The sequence below is a fragment of the Protopterus annectens genome, chromosome 1.part0 (assembly GCF_019279795.1).
Source record: "Protopterus annectens isolate FY-2018-M chromosome 1.part0, PAN1.0, whole genome shotgun sequence".
Lineage (NCBI taxonomy): Eukaryota > Metazoa > Chordata > Ceratodontiformes > Protopteridae > Protopterus > Protopterus annectens.
In genome coordinates this window covers 377064476-377085674 of record NC_056725.1, presented here as the reverse complement: position 1 = coordinate 377085674, position 21199 = coordinate 377064476, and the positions used below count along the sequence as shown (strand labels likewise).

At 43.6% G+C, this 21199-nt stretch overlaps 1 protein-coding gene and 1 pseudogene across 2 annotated transcripts in view; one reads left to right on the top strand and one right to left on the bottom strand.

Annotated features, from left to right (window-relative positions):
- Positions 1–21199, top strand: part of MSH2 (mutS homolog 2) — a 1108457-nt gene that overhangs the window by 971215 nt on the left and 116043 nt on the right. The window lies entirely within an intron of this gene.
- LOC122801883 lies at positions 2891–3009 on the bottom strand (annotated as a pseudogene).

Here is a 21199-nt window from a genome sequence, read left to right as displayed (position 1 = left end):
TCATTATTTAGTGACTTCAGTCCTTAGTAGTTTGCCCAAAAAACACAAATTTTTATGAGAAATGGGCCAAAAATAAGAAGCAGTAATCTGGGCATTCTATGAAAAGAGTGTAGAGAGGCATGAAAGGTGAGTGTAAACATAACGGAGCACATTACACTACCTTTGTCATGGTGACTGACAAGTATTTTATGGATTTCAAAGCCGGCAAAGCCCTTAGCAATTTTTTTTTTTTTCATTTTAACTGATAATACATGTAGCAGATAAAGCTCCGTGCACTACAAAGAATTAATGCTAGTCTCACTGATCATAACCCCGTATTGTGTGTTCTCAACATGGATGCCAAGATTCAACTTTCAAGCTTCTCTCTCGAGGTGAATTTCTTGGCATCCATATCGCAAACGCATACATGGTTTATGACAGGGGAGTGGATCATAATCCTCTATATTGCAGGCATGTTCCTTAAAAGAAACTTATTTTTTTATTATTATGCCAATGTATTGGATAATGTTGCAACAGAAAGGATATCAGCATTTAAAATAGGTAAGGTGGTGTGAACATATACTGGTTAATATCTGCTGATAGAGATAGTGAACACTGTTTTGAAGATATGTGACTAAATATTGAAAACATTTAAACTGATAGGTTTGTAACTGGTAATGTAATTCTGATCACCCTGGATTGTTTCTGGTCAAGTGGAGCAACGCCTTCTGTAGGAAAGTATTAAAAAGAATAATGAGTTTACCAAGCAAACTTTGGTGTTATAAATTCAGTAACCTGGAATATAAACAGGACACACAAAACGTTATTGCTTAACCTCTTGTTAGTGCCTTCCAAACTGTGTTTTTACTGAGGGTGAATTAATAAGCAGGACAGAACCCAAAGTCATGGGTTCCCTGTGAGTCAAGGATTTTCTACAAAAACTTGAAAAGTAGTTATTGAAGATTTTAGCCATCTCCCAGGTAATGTAACCAGTCTGTCTTGTTAACAAGATTGGGCAAGCAGGACATATAACACTACTTCATGTTATCACTCTGAGCATTATTCTGCATCTGTGCCTGATTCTTATGACTTCTCATATTACAGTATGTTGTTTGTAATTCCTTTCTTTGAATATGTCCAGTAGGTGCTACTTAGAAGTGTACCACTGCTGTGACACACCGTGGATGGATAATTTACTTGACTTGGAAGCAATACTTTGTAAGATCTGTTTCAGTGGTACTAACTTTGTGTAACTGTTTTCTAAAATCAAGAACCCTCCTTAATGGGACATTGGTTAAGTAATGACAGTAATCTCACATTTGTGTTTTTGTAACTCCTATATTTAGTAACATTTCCCCACCTACACCAGTGCATGCTGTGATATAATACAGCAGCAGCATAACTGAGTGAATCCTCGGAACTTTAATGTTCATTTTTGCTACTTGCAGAATTTGGACCTTGAACACTTCTATATTTGAAGTCTTACATTTTCCATATAAAGCTAATTCCGCAGTGGTACAGCTGTAGCGTTGTTACCTCACAGCAAGAGGTTCTCCCATTCGATTCTCGGCTAGGTTGAGAGTGCCTTCTGTGTGGAGTCTGCATGTCCTCCCCACGGTTGGGTAGCGTTCGAAAGACATGCATGCATAAATGGGCGTGCCTTCGTTGAAGGTTGGGCGTCGAGCTGGCACCTCAGCATTTTGTAAAAATCTACTGCCAATCATTAGCGGATCGGAGTTCCGCTGTGGCGACCCCTTACCAGGAAAAAGCAGAAAGACGAACAACAATGACGATAAGTGTCGATGTGGCTTCCAAGAATACAGCCAAGACCTGTTCCAGCATTGCCTGCACTTTTTTGGGGAGAAGCATGACACTGGTAATTGCCATCAAGTGCCAAATGTTCAGCCTGACTCCTTAAAGAAGAGGGAGAAGCATTTGGCTTATTTTATGACCAAAAATGTGGTGGCCATTTGGAGCTCTTTACAGAGTGGCAGGAGACTTGCCCGATCGAATCCTCCTCCTCCTTGTTGGAGGATGACTATATTGTGGGATTCACTCACAACCTTGTGGTTGTGTAGAGGAATGTTACCACCTCCTTGTCCAGTGGTGATTACCTAGAACTTGTGACTGAGCAGTCTGATCCCTGCAAGCAGTTCCTTGCATCACCTGATGATGAATTGGTGGTGCTTAGGACCCTAAAGTTTTTTCTTGCAGTGCCTTTCAGGCTTGGTCAAAGACTGTTTGTCATCCCAAGCCAGAGTTCTTAAAAGGTCTAGACATCGTGCAGATATTTTGATGTCTGTGTAAAAACTGAAACACACCACCATAGGCTACTAAAAATTATGCTCTTCAGAATAAAATAAAAACTTTAATTGTTAAGACTTAAAATGAGACATAAAGCAATAAAACAAAGCCCTTGTTGATTTGTATACGATGAGCGTTTTCAGCTAAAAGCCTTCCTCAGATCATAAAGAGTCAGGTTCCACAGGGCTAAGGTAAATGAATGAAACACCAATCATGTGGCTAAATCCAAACCAATACCTTTTTTCAAACCAAGCCAATCCAGAGACCTTGAAGGAAACACACCTCCAAGTTGCCAAGTAAAGACAACTTCCTTGAAGAGACAGCACATACCAGGCTAAGGCAGCCTTGTCAGCACTATTCAATGTTGGTGTTATTTCAGTTATTTCTTCCCCAGTTAATACTTAGGGTTTATGTAACTGCTTAGGGCTTGTATAAATAGCATCAGTCCTTTCTGAATGAAACTTAAAAGATCTAGTGGTTCTGATTCCTTTACTGAGACAGTCGTTAATTAATTTCACTTTGTTCAAACTGTGAAGCAAAATAAAGGTCATAAAGTCATAGTGGAAATTGACTTCTTGTGCTGATAAGAACAAACTCCATGGGGTTACTGGTTCAGCACCTGATATTCCCAGGTGGTCTCCCATCCAAGTACTAACCAGGCCCGACCCTGCTTAGCTTCCTAGACCAGACGAGATTGGGCCCATTCAAGGTGGTATGGCCGTACAAGCAAAATCTGCTTCTTTGTGAAATAGATTCATACCAAGCTAGAACATCTCTTGTACCATTGGCCCATGTTGCTATTCCATTGTTTATTTTCCATTATTAATGGCAAAGGCACATATAGATGTCATCAGTTCCTCTTGGTGAGAACTTCCCAAAGGGCATAACTATTCAAAATCCATTACATAAAGACAAATGTGCAGTCACTAGTTGTTTATCTCAACACAGACTTCCTGTGCCATAAACTATGGACTTGGCATCAAGGAAGTGATTGTCTTTGCTTCTCAGTACTTAATACTTCACTTATCTCCATATAACATCCTTATATTGAAAATTCTTTTCTTTAAAGTTAAGGTAAACTTCACATTCCTTTGCTAGTAGATCGACTACAGAGTCCTTGGTGCACTTGTCACCATATGGATATGCAACTTGCCTTTAAAATCGGTTTAAGTTCTACCACTTGATATCTAGTGGAAGCTGAAGTCTCGCATACAAGAGTTATTTTTTTATTTTGGAGTTTAGTCTGAAGCCTACATCAGACTTCATGCAGCCCTCTGTCCACCCTACTACCAGTTTCTATCCCTCTGACACCATAAGTCAAATGCTTGCCTTTATACAATACCATGCATAAGCTCACTCTTGGGATTAGCAAAATGTATGGTTCAGTCTTGCAGATGGGTTGCTGTGCTGATTCAGAGGATCCTTAGACCACCTGCTCTGTGATAGGCAGAGATAATGAGTTTGCCCATCACCCCCATCTAGATGAGGGCCTAGGCTTATGAGAAACAACTTGAACTGGGCTAAAGCCCCCCTGGTACTTACCTCCCAGATGTGGTTAAATTATTTCCTGAGGAAGAAGATTGAGGATCCTAAGCTATCCTTTTATTGAGGCCAGTTATCAGTCGTGCCATTAAAGCAGTCTGGAAGCAGTCAGACTTCTCCTTTCAGTTTCCAAGAAAGCGGATGCCCTCTGGGTCCTCACCTTAATGGACACATGACAGAAGGAAACAGCCTGTCTAGTTTTCCTTTTATATGCCTTCAGCATTTTATCTCTCCTCCTTTACTCTGTTCATTCTTATTTTTCCATTACCTGTCCCATTTGCAGATTCCCTTTCTACCTCCTGTTATGCTAGTCAGTTCCACAAGATCCAAGGAGTAGTTAGTCCCTATAATCTTGTGTCTGTACCTCATCCTAATCTTTCCAGCCTTATTTTTCAGAATGATCCTTTCACATATATGTTCTGGATGTATATCATGTCCCATCTCAAAGTCTCAAGTAAGAAAAGCTTTATCTTCTCTGTTCTCTGGTCATACCCTATCTCCTCTAACTCATACCGCCTTGTTATGGTTTTCTTCTGAATTTCTTCCAGTAGTCTAATATCCCTTTGCTTACATGATCTCCAAAACTTCAAGCAGTACTCAAAAGTGCAGGCTGACCAGGACCCAGTGTAGTGTGAACATTGCTTTTTTGCATGGAGTCTGTCAGCTTTAAGTGTACATCCTGTCATTCTTTTGTCTGCCCCCACTACCATGTAACACATTTCTTGATTGTCCATTCCACCAAATTACTAAGCATGCCAATGATAACATCTCTGATTTTTTTTAATCTCCCCAAAACCTTGCCCAAAGGCTCCACCAACAACACCCAGTCAACCCATTCATTCTGGGGACATGAGAACCGGGCATTCCTAGAATGGGAAAGAGCCCTACAGCCAATTTGTTCCTGATAAGAACTCTAGATTGGCCTTCTGTTTCCTGCATGGCAGGTAGCAGGCCAGCTTGCTGGTCATGGGGGGGGGGGGTGGCCACCCCTATATCCATCGACGGCACCCCTTCGATAGCTTTGCCAAGCTTGCCATTGCAGACTTCCAGACAAAGCACATCTCTGCACCCTACATTCCAGTCTGCTTACTGCACAGGTTTGGCCATCTCTAGCACCAGTGAGTAATGTCTTGTGCTGTCACTATGTCACCCTTTGAGGCAGTCTAGTCCACCTCCCTCCCGTAGGATGGACAAGCCAGCAATGGTCACTTATTTTCATCCTCCCTCGCCTGCTGTTACAGGTACCCAAGATGCTAATGGTACCGGGGTCACCTGCAGAACTGTCAGGGCTTTTATCCGTTTATGACACAGAACTGGCTTTTCTCTGTGGTCTGTCTCAGTTGTAGCATAGGTCCTAGATACCACACCATTTTGCCATCATGGCACCTGACAAGGCTTCTAGAGCTTAAGACAAATGTGGGAAGATACTGCATTCTTCTGCCAAACTGCGACTAAGAACCTTCAGTTATTCATCTCACATGTTCCAATCCCATTTCAGAAGAAAAGCTCTCGGCAAGCTCGAAGACCTCCCTGAACACAAGAAGGATCTTCACCTGACTCTGTTGTTGGCTTTTACTGTGAGCTATCATGCTTTTCATTGTAATTTTAACTGTAAATACATTTTGGCAACATTGCAAATGGCATTTGTGAGGCCTTCATTAAAGAAGGAATTTGAGAACAAAATCCTAGATGCCAGTTTCCTTTAGGAGTTGCTGTTTTATCAGCTTGCCTAGGACCTAGCTGATTGAAAAGGTCCTCACCTCTGTGAAGTGTTTTAGGCTTCCTCATTCTGCTTCAAGTTTTAGGCTTGATAAATCTAAGAAAAAGTAGATGGCAGTTGTCCACATAGGGGAAGACCCTCAGGCGCCACACAGTGTTACCCAGTCTGTTATTGGATAAATTGCCTTAAAGGATGACCTCACACCACTCTGCCACCATTCTCATTACATCTGGAAGTGCCTGGGGGGGGGGGAGTTCCTTCTCAAGAGTTGCCCTGACTTGGAGAACAATTGCAAGCTATCATTGGATTCTAGAAGTGGTCTCTCTAGGCCACATCCTAGCACTTAACTTGCTCTCCTGACAAAAATGTTTTGCTGTGGATCACTTCACATCAATGGAGGTCTTGGGACAGTCCCAGACTCTGCTGCTTAGAGGAACTGTAGAGTATTTATTTGCTCTGTGTAATGGTCAAGAGTTTTACTCTACTCTCTTCCATGTTTCAGATAGGTATTCCTTAGTTTGTTGTAGATTTCAGCAACTTTTGTCGCCATCACATCCAGTACATTTGTTTTTTGGATTCTCACCTTGCAGGGGATTATCCCTTTGCTGCAAAAGGGACCACATGGCATCACTGGCTATAAGAGATGCTTTCACATTAGATTTTAGGGGTGTTGTAATAAATTATTCTAGATTGCTGTGGGTAGGCATCACTTCGATACACAGTGTTACCATTTGGGCTTTTCCCAACACTCAGAATACTCAGGAAATTGTTGACAGTGGTGGCTGAAGTCTTTAAGGAGAAGAGAGAGATCTGGATGATGCCTACTACAGCTATATCAAAGGGTTTCCTGGAGCTGGTTCTGTTGTGGTTATTTCCTATAATTATAGTCCCTAGAGGAAACCATAAAGTGAAGGAAGACTTCTGCTTAAAGGAAAGGTTTTATTCTTTGTCATTTCTGCCCTTGGAGAGGGCCCAGCAGGTTTTGGCCTTGGTTAACTAGGTGAGGGAAGGGCACATCACAAGTTCTGAGCTTAATGGCTGCTACAGTCCTCATGGTGTCATTTACACACAAATGCTGATGTTGCCCTGGACTTTGATGTTTGAGTGGCTTTAGTGTCAGCATGCACTCTGACTTATTTTTTGTGTTGGTTTTTTGTCATTGACCCCCCAGAGTAGTGTCTTACCTTTCTTGCAACAAAATCCATCCGGAAAAAACTGACATTTTTTTTAGGCTGGAGCATTCATCTACACTACCACATGGTGTAAGGACTTCAATAGCAACCACTTGAAAATGAGCACAGTACTTCTGTTCTTAAAGATGTTGGAGGAGATGTTGCTTCTCTGTTTTGCAAGGGTTATGAGGCCGTACTGCCTAGGCAGAGAAACTGTAATGATCCAGCAGTGGACCTTTGAGAGGGGCATCATTCTCTCATTATTTCAGATCTTTGAGAAAATAAACAAGCTGGTTGATGCTCAGTTGTTCCTTTAGTCATCTTTTGGAACTGCGGATTCAGAGGGCATGCCTGGTCAAGGTCTTCCAGAAATTAGTCACTTCAGAAATTGCAATATTTACCACTCAGGAAAATGTAGCCCTTCACTCACCAGTTCATCTCAGCAGGCAAGTTGGGGGCTGGGAGGACATTGGGATATGCATGCTCGCTCTAGTAGTGTGGAAGATAACCTGTCCACATTCCTGATTTCACTTCTCATCACATAATTCATGAAAGACAGACCATCATTTCTCATGGTGGAAGAAGAGGGGGATATAATTTTGAGCTGAAAGGTCCCTGGGTAAAAGAGAAATTCTTCAGTTCTAAGCCACAGAAGGCCTCCACTTAAACCCCCCCCCCCCTACGCACGTATATACACACACACACACACACACACACACATGCACATTGCTTGGGTTGATAACTGGCTCCATATCTTTGCCTAGTTCCTAATGTATGCCCCTAGATCCCAACATACTTCCTTTTTGGTCCTCTACTAGCAAATCATCTATTGGCATGCCTGTGCTTGCTAGAGGAAGCAGTTCTCAGATCAGACGACCCCATTCGGTCATCTCTGAGATTGATCTTTACTTACTTTGTTCACTTAAGATTTCAATATTGTTTATTCCATGATCACAATGGATGTGTCAGCTTTCATTGCAGATCATGGCCTTGGTAAAGGTAGGATTTTGCCCTAGTACTAGGTGATTGGGCAGTTTTTTAATAGTACTGCACCTCCATCATTCTATGAAGCACCTCTTCTCTTTGTGAGACCTGGATTTGCCTTTCTGGCAGGCTTGCCCATACAACGTGTAAGCATGTAAGATCAGCAGTGTTATCGTTCATATATAGCAAAGCATTATTTTTGAGAGAGTCTGAGCAGAAAGTCTTGGAGCATCATGTGTAATGAACTGCATTTTTGTCTTTCATAAATTGTCCCTCAGAATGAACCCAGACCCATGTTTTCTTCTGAAGATGATTTAAAAGATACCCCTTAACCATTTTGCTGCTGCTGTTCTTGTTTTCTTTGTAACAGTAGAAACCCTAAACACTAGCTGTGCACCAGCAGCTAATTTAGTTTCTGAAAGAAGTGCATGAGCTTAAGAAGGTATTGCAGCTTGTGATGCCCGTGCCCTGGCCCAGCAATCAAGGAGCCTCAGTCCACACCACTAACACCAGAGAGGGCACCGCATATATGAGGAAAGGATAACAAATACACATAGTAAAGTGCAATTTCCCTTAAGAGCACACAGAGATCACAGCCAGTCCAGGGCTGGTTGCTCCCTTGCTCTCCAAGTCCCCAATAAGACTCCCCACTGGTACAGATCTCAGCTTAGTTGGCAAGCTAAAACCTCTAGCACTCTCTCTGTCCAACCAGTGCTTTGTGTCCCCGCCAAAGTAGCTGACACACACACACACACACACACACACACACACAGACATGCACTTTGAGAAGAGTTTATACAACCACACAGACACTCCTGTGGAAGGCTGGCACAGTTTCTCCAGCTGCGCCCCTTTCTCCCAGACTGTACGGTAGTTCCACTTGCCACCACCCACTAATAATTATCAGCTACTCAAAGGCCCTTAAAAGGGTGTCCAATTATTACTGTGCAATATTATTATCCATTTGGTACTTGTGACTAAACAGTCAAGGCTTATTTAGTGACTTGGACAGTAAACTCTATAAATATGCAATGTACTCTAGAGCTTAAATTATCTCTACACAAAACCGCCACAGTTAAAAGGGTTTAAAAATATTTAATAATAAATAGTTAAAAATACAAGACAATACTTTCTACTACACAGTGCTAGTCAAGAGTTCAGAGATCAGACAAAAATACTTAAAATAATTCAGTAGTACAGTTATGACATCACAGTCTAATCTTTCTAGCTATCTCTAAAAGAAAACACAAGTCTAAGATAACTTGTATGTGAGCAAGAGGCAGTGCTGTGAGTTGCATGATCAAGACAGAAATGCTTAATGCCTTCTGATTCTCTCTGTTTAAACTGCTATTGCAGTTCTGATAAACATTACAATATTCTTTTTCACTTTCCTGGAGTTCCCAGGCTACACATTAACTGCATTTACATTCTTAACTTCTCCCCTTTTGTTATCTTGCAGCTGGTCAGGAACAGAGCATTAAAAATACATTTACATGTTTAAATCTAGCAATTTAACTCTTGGTTAAAACGATAGAAAGAATGTCTTCATCTAGACGGACAGAGCCCACTTTAGATCAAAGGGTCACAACATGCTTTTACTGGGTAAGTAGAGAGCACTGTTGCCACATTTTTGTAACAGCATTTTTTTTTTCATTTAAGACAACAAGCCTGTGATTCGCATTCGTATTTACAAATGATAGAATTTTAATTCTATCTGCCTAGGCTGGCAGCCTTCACCCTTCTCTACCAGTCTTCACATTCCCCCCCCACACACACACACACCTCAGAGAACTCAAGATAGTTTTTCCAGTGACCCTTGAGAAATGCCACTTGAGGGGGTTAGGTCTATCTGAGTGTACCTCACCCCATTCCCTGTCTTGAGAGCCCATCTACATTGGCATTGCTAACCCCACTGTGGTGCTGCGCTGACATATATGCTTGCAAGCCTAGGCTCCATCTTAGCAACTTGGCATTTTGCTGGCTGGCTCTGTTTAACCATATCAGGAGGTTGTGATCTGTCATAACAGTGAATTTCCTTCCATACAGATAAGGCTGGAGTTTCTGCATTGCCCACACTGTGGCTAGACATTCCTTTTCTACTGCTGCATAGCAATCTGCCCTGGGTTGGAGCCTATGACTGAGATAAACCACTGGGTGCTCTTCCCTCTCTGAAGAAATCTGGCTAGGTACAACCCCCCACCCCATGGTTTGAAGCATCCACCTGCACAACAAATTATTTGCTGTAACCTGGACTGGCTAACACAGGGGGTCCTCCCAAAGCTTCTTTAAACTTCTGGAATACCTGCTCACATGCTGGGGTCCACACTACCTTATCTGGCCTGTTCTTCCTTGTCAAGTCTGTGAGGGGAGCAGCTACCGTACTATAACTGGGGATGAACTTGTAGTACCCTGCTTTCCCTAAAAATGTCCTCACCTGCTTTTTAGTAACAGGTGCAGGCCATGCCTGAATGGCTTCCACTTTGGAAGGTTCTGGCCTTATCTTACCACTCCCCACTCTGTCCTTAGGAGACCTCCACCATACCCACCTGACATTTGCTCGGCTTAATGGTCAACCCTGCCCTGTGTAGTCTGCCCAGCACCTCCCTGACATGCTGTAGGTGCTCTGGCCAGGAATGGCTGTAGATGGCAATATCATCCAGGTAAGCAAGAGCAAACCCTTCCTGCTTCTGCTAGGATATTATCTACTAGCCTCTGGAAAGTTGCTGGGGCATTCGTCATCCCAAAGGGCATCTTTGTGAACTCATACAAGTCAAAAGGAGTCACAAAGGCTGACTTCTCTCTAGCACTGGGAGTCCAGGGCACCTGCCAGTAACCCTTGGTAAGATCAATGGTTGCAAGATACTTAACCCCACCCAGCTGCTCTAGGGCCTCATCTGTCCTAGGCATGGGGTAAGCATCCGACTCTGTGTGACTATTTAATTTCCTGTAGTCCACACAGAACCTGGTGCTGCCATGCCTCTTTGGCACCAGCACCACTGGGAAGGCCCAGGGACTGTTGGACTCTTGAATCACCCCTAGTTCCAACATCTCCTGTACCTCCTCCCTCAGAGTATGTTTGACTGTCAGGCATTCTATAAGGGGCCCGCCTAATAGGCCTTTGTGGTCCTGTGTCCACCTGGTGCTGCACCAGGTGGGGTGCACCCTGGTTTCCCAGTGAACCTATCCCCAAATTCCTGCAACACTGCTCGGATTTCTCGAACCTGAGTAGGAGATAGCTGCTGGGACATTGCTACCCCTTCCACTGAAATGTCAGCCTGAGCCTCACTGAGGAGATCAGTCCCCAGAGCTCCCTCAGACTCCTGCAATCCATTGCAAATGCTCAGCACAAGGGCCTCCCCATCATGGTAAGGTTTCATCATGTTAACATGGTACAATTTGTGCCCCTACTGTCTGCCTGGCAGTTCCACCATGTAGTTAACATCACATACCTTTCTTACCACCTTGTGGGAACCCTCCAGAGCTGCTTGCAGCCTGTGTCTGACAGCAATGAGAACCATTACCTGCTGCCCCAAAGCATACTCTCTAGCTCGAGCATTCCTGTCATACCACACCTTTTTCTGTTGGGCTTCTGCCAGGTTGCCCTAGGCCAAGCCCACGAGTTCCCTGAGCCTTGTGTGGAGGTTTAGGATGTTTGCCACAACAGATTCCTTGTGAGACTTGCACTCACCTTCCCACTCATCTCAAATTAAATCTAGAGGTCCCCTCACCCTATGCCCATACAGCAACCCAAAGTGTGAAAAACCTGTGGATTTCTGGTGAACTTCTCTGTAAGCAGACAACAGATGGGGAAAATATTTGTCCCACTCTTAAACTTATCTGCAAATGCCCGTAGCATGGACTTGATTGTAGAGTTTAACTTCTCAACAAGACCATTAGTCTGGGATGGTAGGGGGTGGTCTTCATGTGCTTCACCTCACAGGACTTCCACAGACAAGCCAGCAGGTCTGACATGAAATTGGCACCTCTGTCAGTATTTCTTTTGGGAAATCTAACCTGCTGAAAATCTCTAAACAAAGCATTTGCCACCTTCTCTGCCTCAATGGAGGACAAAGCCACTGCCTCAGGATATCGTGTAGCATAATCCACTACCACTAGGTAGTGGAACTTGGGGTACTCAGAGGACCCACAATATCCATAGCTACCCTCTGAAATGGCTCCTCAATCACAGGCAAAGGCATCAAAGGAGCTCTCACCTTGTCCCCTGCCTTGCCTACCTTTTGGCAGTGCTCACAGGTCCTGCAAGTACCCTGTTACATCTCTGGAAATTCCAGGCCAATAGAAGTTCTGCATAATATGCCTCTGTGTACATTTTATGCCCATATGACCTGCAAAGGGAATATCATGGGCTATGGTTAGAAGCGCCAGATGGTAGGCTCTAGGCACTACCAACTGTTGTACTCATCTTCTAGCCCCCCCTCAGGGGTCCACTCCCTGTATAGTAACCCTTTGTCCCACTATACAGATTCCCCCTTTCCTTGAGAATCGGGTGCCTCCCTAGCTACCTGCCTCAGGCCTTGCAATGTAGGGTCTGAGAGCTGAGCCTGTCTCATCTCTCTCCTTGTAACCCATCCCAGCTCCCCTTCCACAGGGCATCTGGCATCCTTTGACAGTGGTGCCTCACTGTCAGCCTGGGTACTACTACTCACCTCTACCTTTGTAGTCACTCTGGCCAAGGGAACATCAGTACCCACAAGTTGCTGTGTCTCACCTTCAGTCTTACTGCTACATGGTAGCTCCCTCCCTGAAGTAATCACCTCACCAGTCCTGGCTGCAAGTATGCAGTCTGTCTGGGTCTCATCCAAGCTACAAGACCCACATGCTTGGCTCCTAGCCTGACTGAGTGTAACTGCTTAAGCACATGGTACTTCCTCATCCAAATCCTTCCCTCTCAGGACATCTGCAAGATGGCAGTTTAATACCCGTGTTGTCTCAAGACAACCTACTATTGGTATTTTGTCTTTCTAACTTACTGGCTCCCTCACCTTTGGTTCCCCATCTTGCCTCCATGGACATCTGTATGCCACATGGCCCCACTGGTTGCATTCAAAACATTTAACCCTTGCTCCTAGATGTGTACCTGGACTAGTGGCTTCCCCTGCTACTGGCAGATTCTGTTGTGGCAGTCTCTGCTGCCCACCATGGGTTCTTTTAGACCCATGAGCAGTACTGGGGGTCCCCTTCCTGTGCAGGGCTGCCCTGCTTGCCAGGTATAGGTCTCCCTTCTTCCCCAACTCCTCTGAAATAGTATATTGTCTATCAGCTAACCAGATCCTCATGTCCTCAGGCAAAGTGCTAAGGACTTGTTCCCTCACCAGAAGATCTGCCAGCACTTCAGAAGTGGTGACCTGACATCAACTCACCCACCTATGGAAATAAGTGCTCAATTCTGCAACATATTCACACACACTTTCATCTGCCTTGCTTCTATGCTCACGAAACTTTTTCCTGTACATTTCAGATGTTAGCTTAAACAGTTCTAAAATACACTTTTTTGCAGCAGTATAATCAAAACATGCAACGTTGGACATTTTAGATAGAACGGTTACTGCTTTACCATGGAGTAAGGGGGTTAGGAACTGTACCCAGAGCCCTTGGTCGACTTCATACTGTTTACATACCCTCTCAAACATATGAATGAAACTATCAAAATTATCCCCCTCTTTAAACTGCGGAAGACATTTACTGACCTTTTGTGCTTCTGGGGTCAGGTTACTCCCTTCCCCATTACCTCCATGACTCTGGCAAAGCATCGGCATCTCCTTCTCATGCTGGCTCTGCCTCTCTTGTTCCTCAGCTTGCAGATGTAACAGTTTCTCATTCTCAGCCTGTATACATTGCAGTCTCTCATTTGCTTCTAGTTCCTCATGCCTGGCCTCCAACGCAAGTCTCTTTAGCTCCAGCTGGATTTTTAATTCCACTGCAGAAAGGTTGAGCTGTCCATTTTCCGAGGGAGTTATATCTCCACTGCCAGTCTGATTGTCCTCCTGGTTGCTGTTTTCTGATGCAGCTGTAACAAGGCTGCAGTCAGGTTTCCATGCACCAGTCCCCTAGCCTGGCACATCTCTGCCAGCTGGCTCCTTGTCAGCTTTCCATACTCCTCTGCTGACATGCTGTCTGCTCACCCTGACTAACTAACAAAAGAAATAAAACAATTGTGATCTGAACCCTGAGTATTCACTGCAAGGCTGTTTTAGAGTACAAAACACCTTCAAAGCTCATTGTACACAAGCTACAGGATCCACTCTACCCACACCACTACAAGCCAATTAGTATTTTCCCACTAATTAATATGTGATGTGGATATCCCACCACTGCCACCACAATGCCCGTGCCCTGGCCCAGCAATCAAGGAGCCTCAATCCTCACCACTAACACCAGAGAGGGTGTCTCATATATGAGGAAAGGCTAACAAATACACACAGTAAAGTGCAATTTCCCTTAAGAGCACACACAGATCACAGTCAGTCCCGAGCTGGTCGCTCCCTTGCTCTCCAGGTCCCCAATAAGACTCCCCACTTGCACAGCTATAGGTTTATAGGTAGGTACTAGGCTATTAGCCCTAGGGCCTATATAAGCCCAGCCAAAAAGGTACCCTGGCTTTCGCCACCCAAGAAAATTATTTTCCTGAGCCCCTGTCGAGCAGAGCCACAGAAGTGATCCCTGGGGTGAATTTCCCATTTCCCATCCAATCATCAAGATTTTTCTTGAGTGCTAATGAGGAGCTCTGTTTGACATAGATAGGTAGTCTGTTCCAGAGTATGGGAAGTCTCTGGAACAGGAATCTATCCCTCCAGCATGTTCTGTTTATTGTGATAACAAGGTTTAGGTCCCTAGAGCGTGTAGCTCAGAGGTATTGGGATTTCTTTAAGTGAAACATGTCCAACAGCTCTGGGTTTGACATCTAATTAATATGTGATGCTCCACACCTATGGTCACCTCCTCGTTGGTCAAGTCAGACCATAAGCTAATCACCCTTAACATCCACATCCCACCACCACCCCCCAGTAAGGAAACCTCCATAAAAAACTTCTCCAAAGCCAACTTCATGCTACTCAAGTCGGAAGTTACAAACTTCATGACACCCATGCAGACGGGAACTGAAAGTTCGACTGCTGAGTCCTACACTAAGGCACTGTATGAGCAAATCCACTCATGCATGAGTCGTGCCATCCCAAATAGAACCAAGATGCTCTCCTCCAAAAAAAGAAAGCCAATCTGGTGGTCCCCTGCCATAAACAAACTTTACAACAAAAGGAAGAAACTGTTGCAGAAAAGAGGAAAATCCCAGGATGCAAAAAACTCCCTTACCAGCCTCAGTAAGAAGCCGAGATCCCTCATAAAATCCTGCAAAGCTAGTTACGAAAATAAAATTGCCAAAGATTCCAAAGACAACCACAAGGCATTCTATAACTATGTTAAGAATCTAAATGGCAATGCGCAGATCTGCTCTGAGCTACAACAGAATGGCATTAAATATACTTATCCCAAGGATATTGCCAATATCCTGGCAGATCGATTCAGTGCCAACTTCATCCCCCTCTCACCCCCTAAATGGCCCATCTCAGTAGCGGAAGATTGCCATATTCTGGTAATAACGGCCACACAGGTAAAAAACGCACTCTACAAAGCTAAGAATACAGCATCCATGGGACCAGATGACATCACGGACTGTGTACTACATGAACTACAAAATGAACTGACACCTCACCTAAGTTTCATGTTTAATCACACCCTCACCTCAGGCTTCATGTCCACTGGTGGCACACAGCTACAGTTATCCCACTCTACAAGGGGGGATCCACCTTTTATCCCGGGATCTACCGCCCCATCAGTCTGACAAGCCTGATCTGCAAGGCCATGGAATGTGTTATCATGGAACTTATAAACAAAGACATTGGCAACCTTAAAACACTGGACCCCACCCAGTTTGGGTTCATGAAGGGCCGATCTCGTCTCCTGAACCTGATTGACTTCTTTGAATCAGTCTCCAGAGCCGTGGACGAGGGTAAGGCAGTCCACACAGCCTATCTGGACCGCTCTTGTTTGGCATCTACTTCTCTGAAGTACAGACCAACACTAAGGGACTCTGGCTAACAAAGTTTGCAGATGACTGCAAACTAGGAGCCATTATTGAATCCCCAAATGATGTCGATACTCTACAAAAGGGCCTTACAGAAACAGATATTTGGCGCCAGAGCCATGGGCTCAAGCTCAATGCCAAAACATGTATAGTTATCCCCTTTGGGAAAAAACATGTACCTGTGAATTACCACATAGGTGGCAGTACACTAAAACACCGAAAGTGTGATAAGAGACTTAGGGACACAGGTGGACAGTGGTCTCACCTTCAATAACCACATCACCACAACAGTCAGGAAATCCTATGTGGCACACCTCATCACTAAGGGCTTTTCATCCTGAAGAAAGGAGGTCATTGTCCCACTGTACTCATCCGTCATTAGACCCATTATAGAATACAGTGCCCCATTTGGTAAGTACCTCTCAAGACATCTGCAACAACTGGAAAGGCCGCAGAAATACCTCACTAAAAGAATCACAGGCCTAAAGCAAATGCCCTATGCTGACCGCCTTAAAAAACTCCAACTAAAATCTGTTGCATATCGTCTACTCCGAGGTGATCTCTGCTTAACATACAAGGCCATGTCAAGCCCAGAGCTGTTGGACATGCTACATTAAGAAATCCCAATCCCTCAGAGCCACACACTCCAGGGATCTAAACCTTGTCATCACAATAAACAAAACATGCTGGAGGGATAGGTTCCTGACCCAGAGACTCCCCAGACTCTGGAATAGACTGCCCATATATGTGAAGCAGAGCACCTCTTTGGCCCTCTTCAAAAGTAACCTTGATGACTGGATGGGAGAAAGGAAATTCACCCCAGGGATCACGTCAGTCACCCTGCTAGATAGGGGTCCAGGGAAGTAAATAGTGTGGGAAGAAATAACCAGGGAATTGTTATGGCTAGGCTTGTATAGGGCCGATAGCCTAGTACCAGTCTATGAACCTATAGCTTTGCATGTTAGGCAGAGATCGCCTCTGAGTAAGCGATATGCAATGGAGTAAAGCTGGAGTTTTTTGAGACGGTCTGCATAGGGCATCTGTTTGAGGCCAGTAATCCTCTTTGTGAGGTATTTCTGTGGCCTTTCCAGTTGTAGATGTCTTGTGAGGTACATACCAAAAGGGGCGTTGTACTCTAATGGGTCTAATGAGTGATGAGTAGAGGGGAACAATAACCTCTTTTTTTCTGGATGAGAAACCTTTTGTGATGAGGTGAGCCTAGTAGAAGGATTTCCTGACCACTGTGGCGATGTGATTATCAAAGGAGAGACTACTGTCCACCTGTGTCCCAAGGTCTCTTATCACACTTTCGGCGTTAAGTAGACTACCACTTATGTGGTAGTTCATGGGTACAGAGTTTTTACCAAAGGGGGTGACGAGACACTTTTTGGCATTGAGCTTCAGGCCATGGCTTTGACACCAGGCATCTGTCTCAGTGAGGCCCTTTTGTAGTATGTCCACATCGTTAGGAGTTTTGATTATGGCTCCTAGTTTGCAGTCATCTGCAAACTTTGTTAGCCAAAGACCTTCTGTGTTAGCCTGTACTTCAGTGAAGTAGATACCAAATAGGAGAGGACCCAGGACTGAACCCTGTGGTACTCCACTTGTCACTGGTCTGAAGTTGGGTTTGGAGTCTGCTACTTTCACAATGTGGGTTCTGTCCGTGAGCCAGTTGGCAACCCATCTTGTGACATAGGGATTTATACCTAGTTTAGTGAGCTTATCTATAATTCCGGAGTGGGGGATGGTGTCGAAAGCTTTGGCGAGATCTAGATAAGCTGTGTGAACCACCTTACCCTCATGTATGGCTTTGGTGACTGCTTCAAAGAAGTCAGTCAGGTTTAGGAGACATGATCTGCCTTTTACAAACCCGAACTGGGTAGGGTCCAAAGTTTGGAGATTACCAATGTCTTTGTTTGAGTTCCATTATGATATGTTCCATGGCCTTGAAGACCAGGCTCGTCAGGCTAATGGGGTGGTAGTTCCTGGGGTCCGTCGTGGCTCCCCCTTTGTGGAGTGGGATACCCGTTGCGGTGCACCATTCAGTGGGCACAAAGCCTGAGGTGAGGCTATGATTGAACATGGTACTTGGGTAGGGTGCTGGTTCATTCTGTAGTTAATGTAGAACGCAGCCTGGGATATTGTCAGGTCCATTGGATGATGTGTCCTTGGCTTTGGAGGGTGTGTTTTTTTACCTGTGCAGCCAGGGTCCAGATCTCAGCTTAGTGGGCAAGCTAAAACCTCTAGCACCCTGTCTGTCCAACCAGTGCTTCATGTCCCTGCCCAAGTAGCTGTGACGCACACATGTACTTTGAGAAGAGTTTATACAACCACCTAGACACTCCTGGGGAAGGCTGGCACCGTTTCTCCAGCTGTGCCCCTTTCTCCAAGACTATACGGTAGTTCCACTTCCACCACCCACTAATACTAATCAGCTACTCAAAGGCCCTTAAAAGGGTGTCCAATTATTTCTGTGCAATATTATTATCCAATTGGTACTTGTGACTAAACAGTCAAGGTTTATTTAGAGTGACTTGGACAGTAAACTCTATAAATATGCAATGTACTCTAGAGCTTAAATTATCTCTACACAAAACAGCCACAGTTAAAAGGGTTTAAAAATATTTAATAATAAATAATTAAAAACACAAGACAATACTTTCTACTACACAGTGCTAGTCAAGAGTTCAGAGATCACACAGAAATACTTAAAATAATTCAGTAGTCCAGTTCTGACATCACAGAAAATCACTTAGTCAAATCTTTCTAGCTCTAGCCATCTCTAAAAGAAAACACAAGTCTAAGATAACTTTCATGTGAGCAAGAGGCTGTGCTGTGAGTTAGATGATCAAGACAAAAATGCTTAATGCCTTCTGATTCTCTGTTTAAATTGCTATTGCAGTTCTGATAAACATTACATCGTTCTTTTTCACTTTCCTGGAGTTCCCAGGCTACACATTAACTGCATTTACATTCTTAACATCTCCCTTTTGTTATCTTGCAGCTGGTCAGGAACAGAGCAATAAAAATACATTTGCATGTTTAAATCTAGCAATTTATCTCTTGGTTAAAACAATAGAAAGAATGTCTTCATCTAGACGGATTGGAGCCGACTTTAGATCAAAGGGTCACAACATGCTTTTACTGGGTCAGTAGAGAGCACTGTTGCCACATTTTTGTAACCGCATTTTTTTCATTTAAGACAAACAAGCCTGTGATTCACGTTCATATTTATAAATGATTAAATTATGTATAAAATTCTATCTGGCTAGGCTGGCAGCCTTCACCCTTCTCTACCAGTCTTCAAACAGCTGTTTATCTCCTTTATGCCAGGGAAGGAATAAATTGCATTTTCCAAACTCAGCATTTCTAACTGGATTTACAGCTGCATTGTCCCCCGACCACCAGCTGACATTCTGTGGTTTAAAGCTTACTCCATTAGTGACTCTTACTAGTTCTGATTTCAAGAGAGCTTCCTTGGAATCTACCAGCCTTCTGGTTATGATGCATTGGAGGAAAAAGTGAATGCTGTGAGCCCAAACCTCTGCATTCATGGAGCTATATGGATTTGTTGCACCCTGCGCTGATGCTTGTGACCAAGGAAATTATATATATATATATATATATATATATATATATATATATATATATATATATATATATATATATATATTTTTTTTTTTTTTTTTTGCCATATTCTTCCTGGCACCATTCTTTATATTACTGGCCCAGCACCCCAGTACTTGTCTACGCTGGGTCTTCCAACTTGTCTTTCCTTGTTACCCACCAGACTTAATCTAGTATGCTGTGGCTGGTAGCAGTGCTAGGCATCTGGGGCTCAGCACATCTGAGCATCGTGGGGGGAGGCCATTTTGCTTTATGGATTACCTGCCTCCCCCTTTCCTTTATGGATCGAAACCAATGGTATGCCCAGGGGTAGGCGTGCAATGGAGATGTGCAGCATGTTGCCCTCTCTGCAGCAGCTGCTTAGCTATTTCTCCACCCTAAGTCCCTCTTGGACTTGTCTAGCAGTGTACAGTACCCAGCCTACTCTAGAGATTGTCAAAGCAAACACCCATTGTGCCTGCCTGCACACCCACCCCGGTATGGTAATTGCCCACCCCTCCCTGCCACTCTGGCAGTTGCCCGAGCCACTAATTGAACCTGTGTCATAGTCAGGGCTTTATCCCTCTTTGCCACCAGAACAGCTGTGACTAAGGAAATATTGATATAACAGCAAAAAATGGCTGTTGGTAAATTAATTAATGTAAGTCATTCCAGAGTATTTAGGAGAGAAGTGGCAGAGGTGTATCATGTTGCTGTGGGTCACGATGGGATACATTCAACTTGACTTGTAATTGGCTGTTTTAGATTCACAGTGTGATTGTTTATTATAATACGTCATTTCAGTACAGGTCTGAAATGAATTTGGGTGGAAGGACAAACGTAATGGGGGAGGGCAGTTAGTTTCATTTGTATTTTGGCTAGTTAACTGTGAGTTAATGGTATGATTATGTCCATGTAGTGTCTGCTTTTAGTATGGCTTAATATTGGCAAAAAAGATCCACCTTGAGGTTTCATGCCTTTTCTCAGATGAATCTGTACTGTATTTTGGGGCAGTTTTGTCCTCTGTTTTTATTAAGAGCAGTTGTTTGGTGTTAATTCATTTGTAGAGCTAATGTTTGCAGCTTTACTATACATGGGGTGCATATGTGTGGCCATCAAAATATGAGGTATTGAGTGATCCAGGGTTTTCCAGATGGGCTGTAACTAGGTAGAGATGTTTTCTGTTTTTCATGAAGTAAAGCATTAGAAGTCTGTTTTGATAACTTTCTGGCTACTATGACATTGACCTTCTTTTTCTAGAGTATAAATTGAGTGAAAAGGAAGGCAAAGCTATTCTGCAGTTAAAACACAGGCTACCAATGGACCTAATCCTACTAGCTTTTATACTATAAAATATCTGCAGTTGGTAATGGTGAAGCATCTATTAAATGCCAAAGTGCTACCAGCTCATTTCCATAAAGGAGTGTCTAGATTCCTTACCACGTGCTCCCATTTTTGCCAGAAGGAAGATGGAATTTATGGCTTTTGTTTTGTCAGCTGCTCTTGCATATTCTTTACACAATTTTTTTTACTAGGCAGAATTTCATACATGTTGTACCCACAGCAAACTTGTTCAAATGTTCAAAAGCAGCCTTGTCAGCACAGAGTTGCATTTGTTTCCTAAAAGCATCCCTACTCAGATCAGCACATAAGCTGTTCATAATTTACAGTACATTTGGTACTTTTTCAAAGATATATAATAGTAGTATTAGCCAGTCTCCTAAATATAGCATATTTCTTTAGTTTAGAAAAATACATATAAAAATCAAGTTAGAGACAGACATTATATAC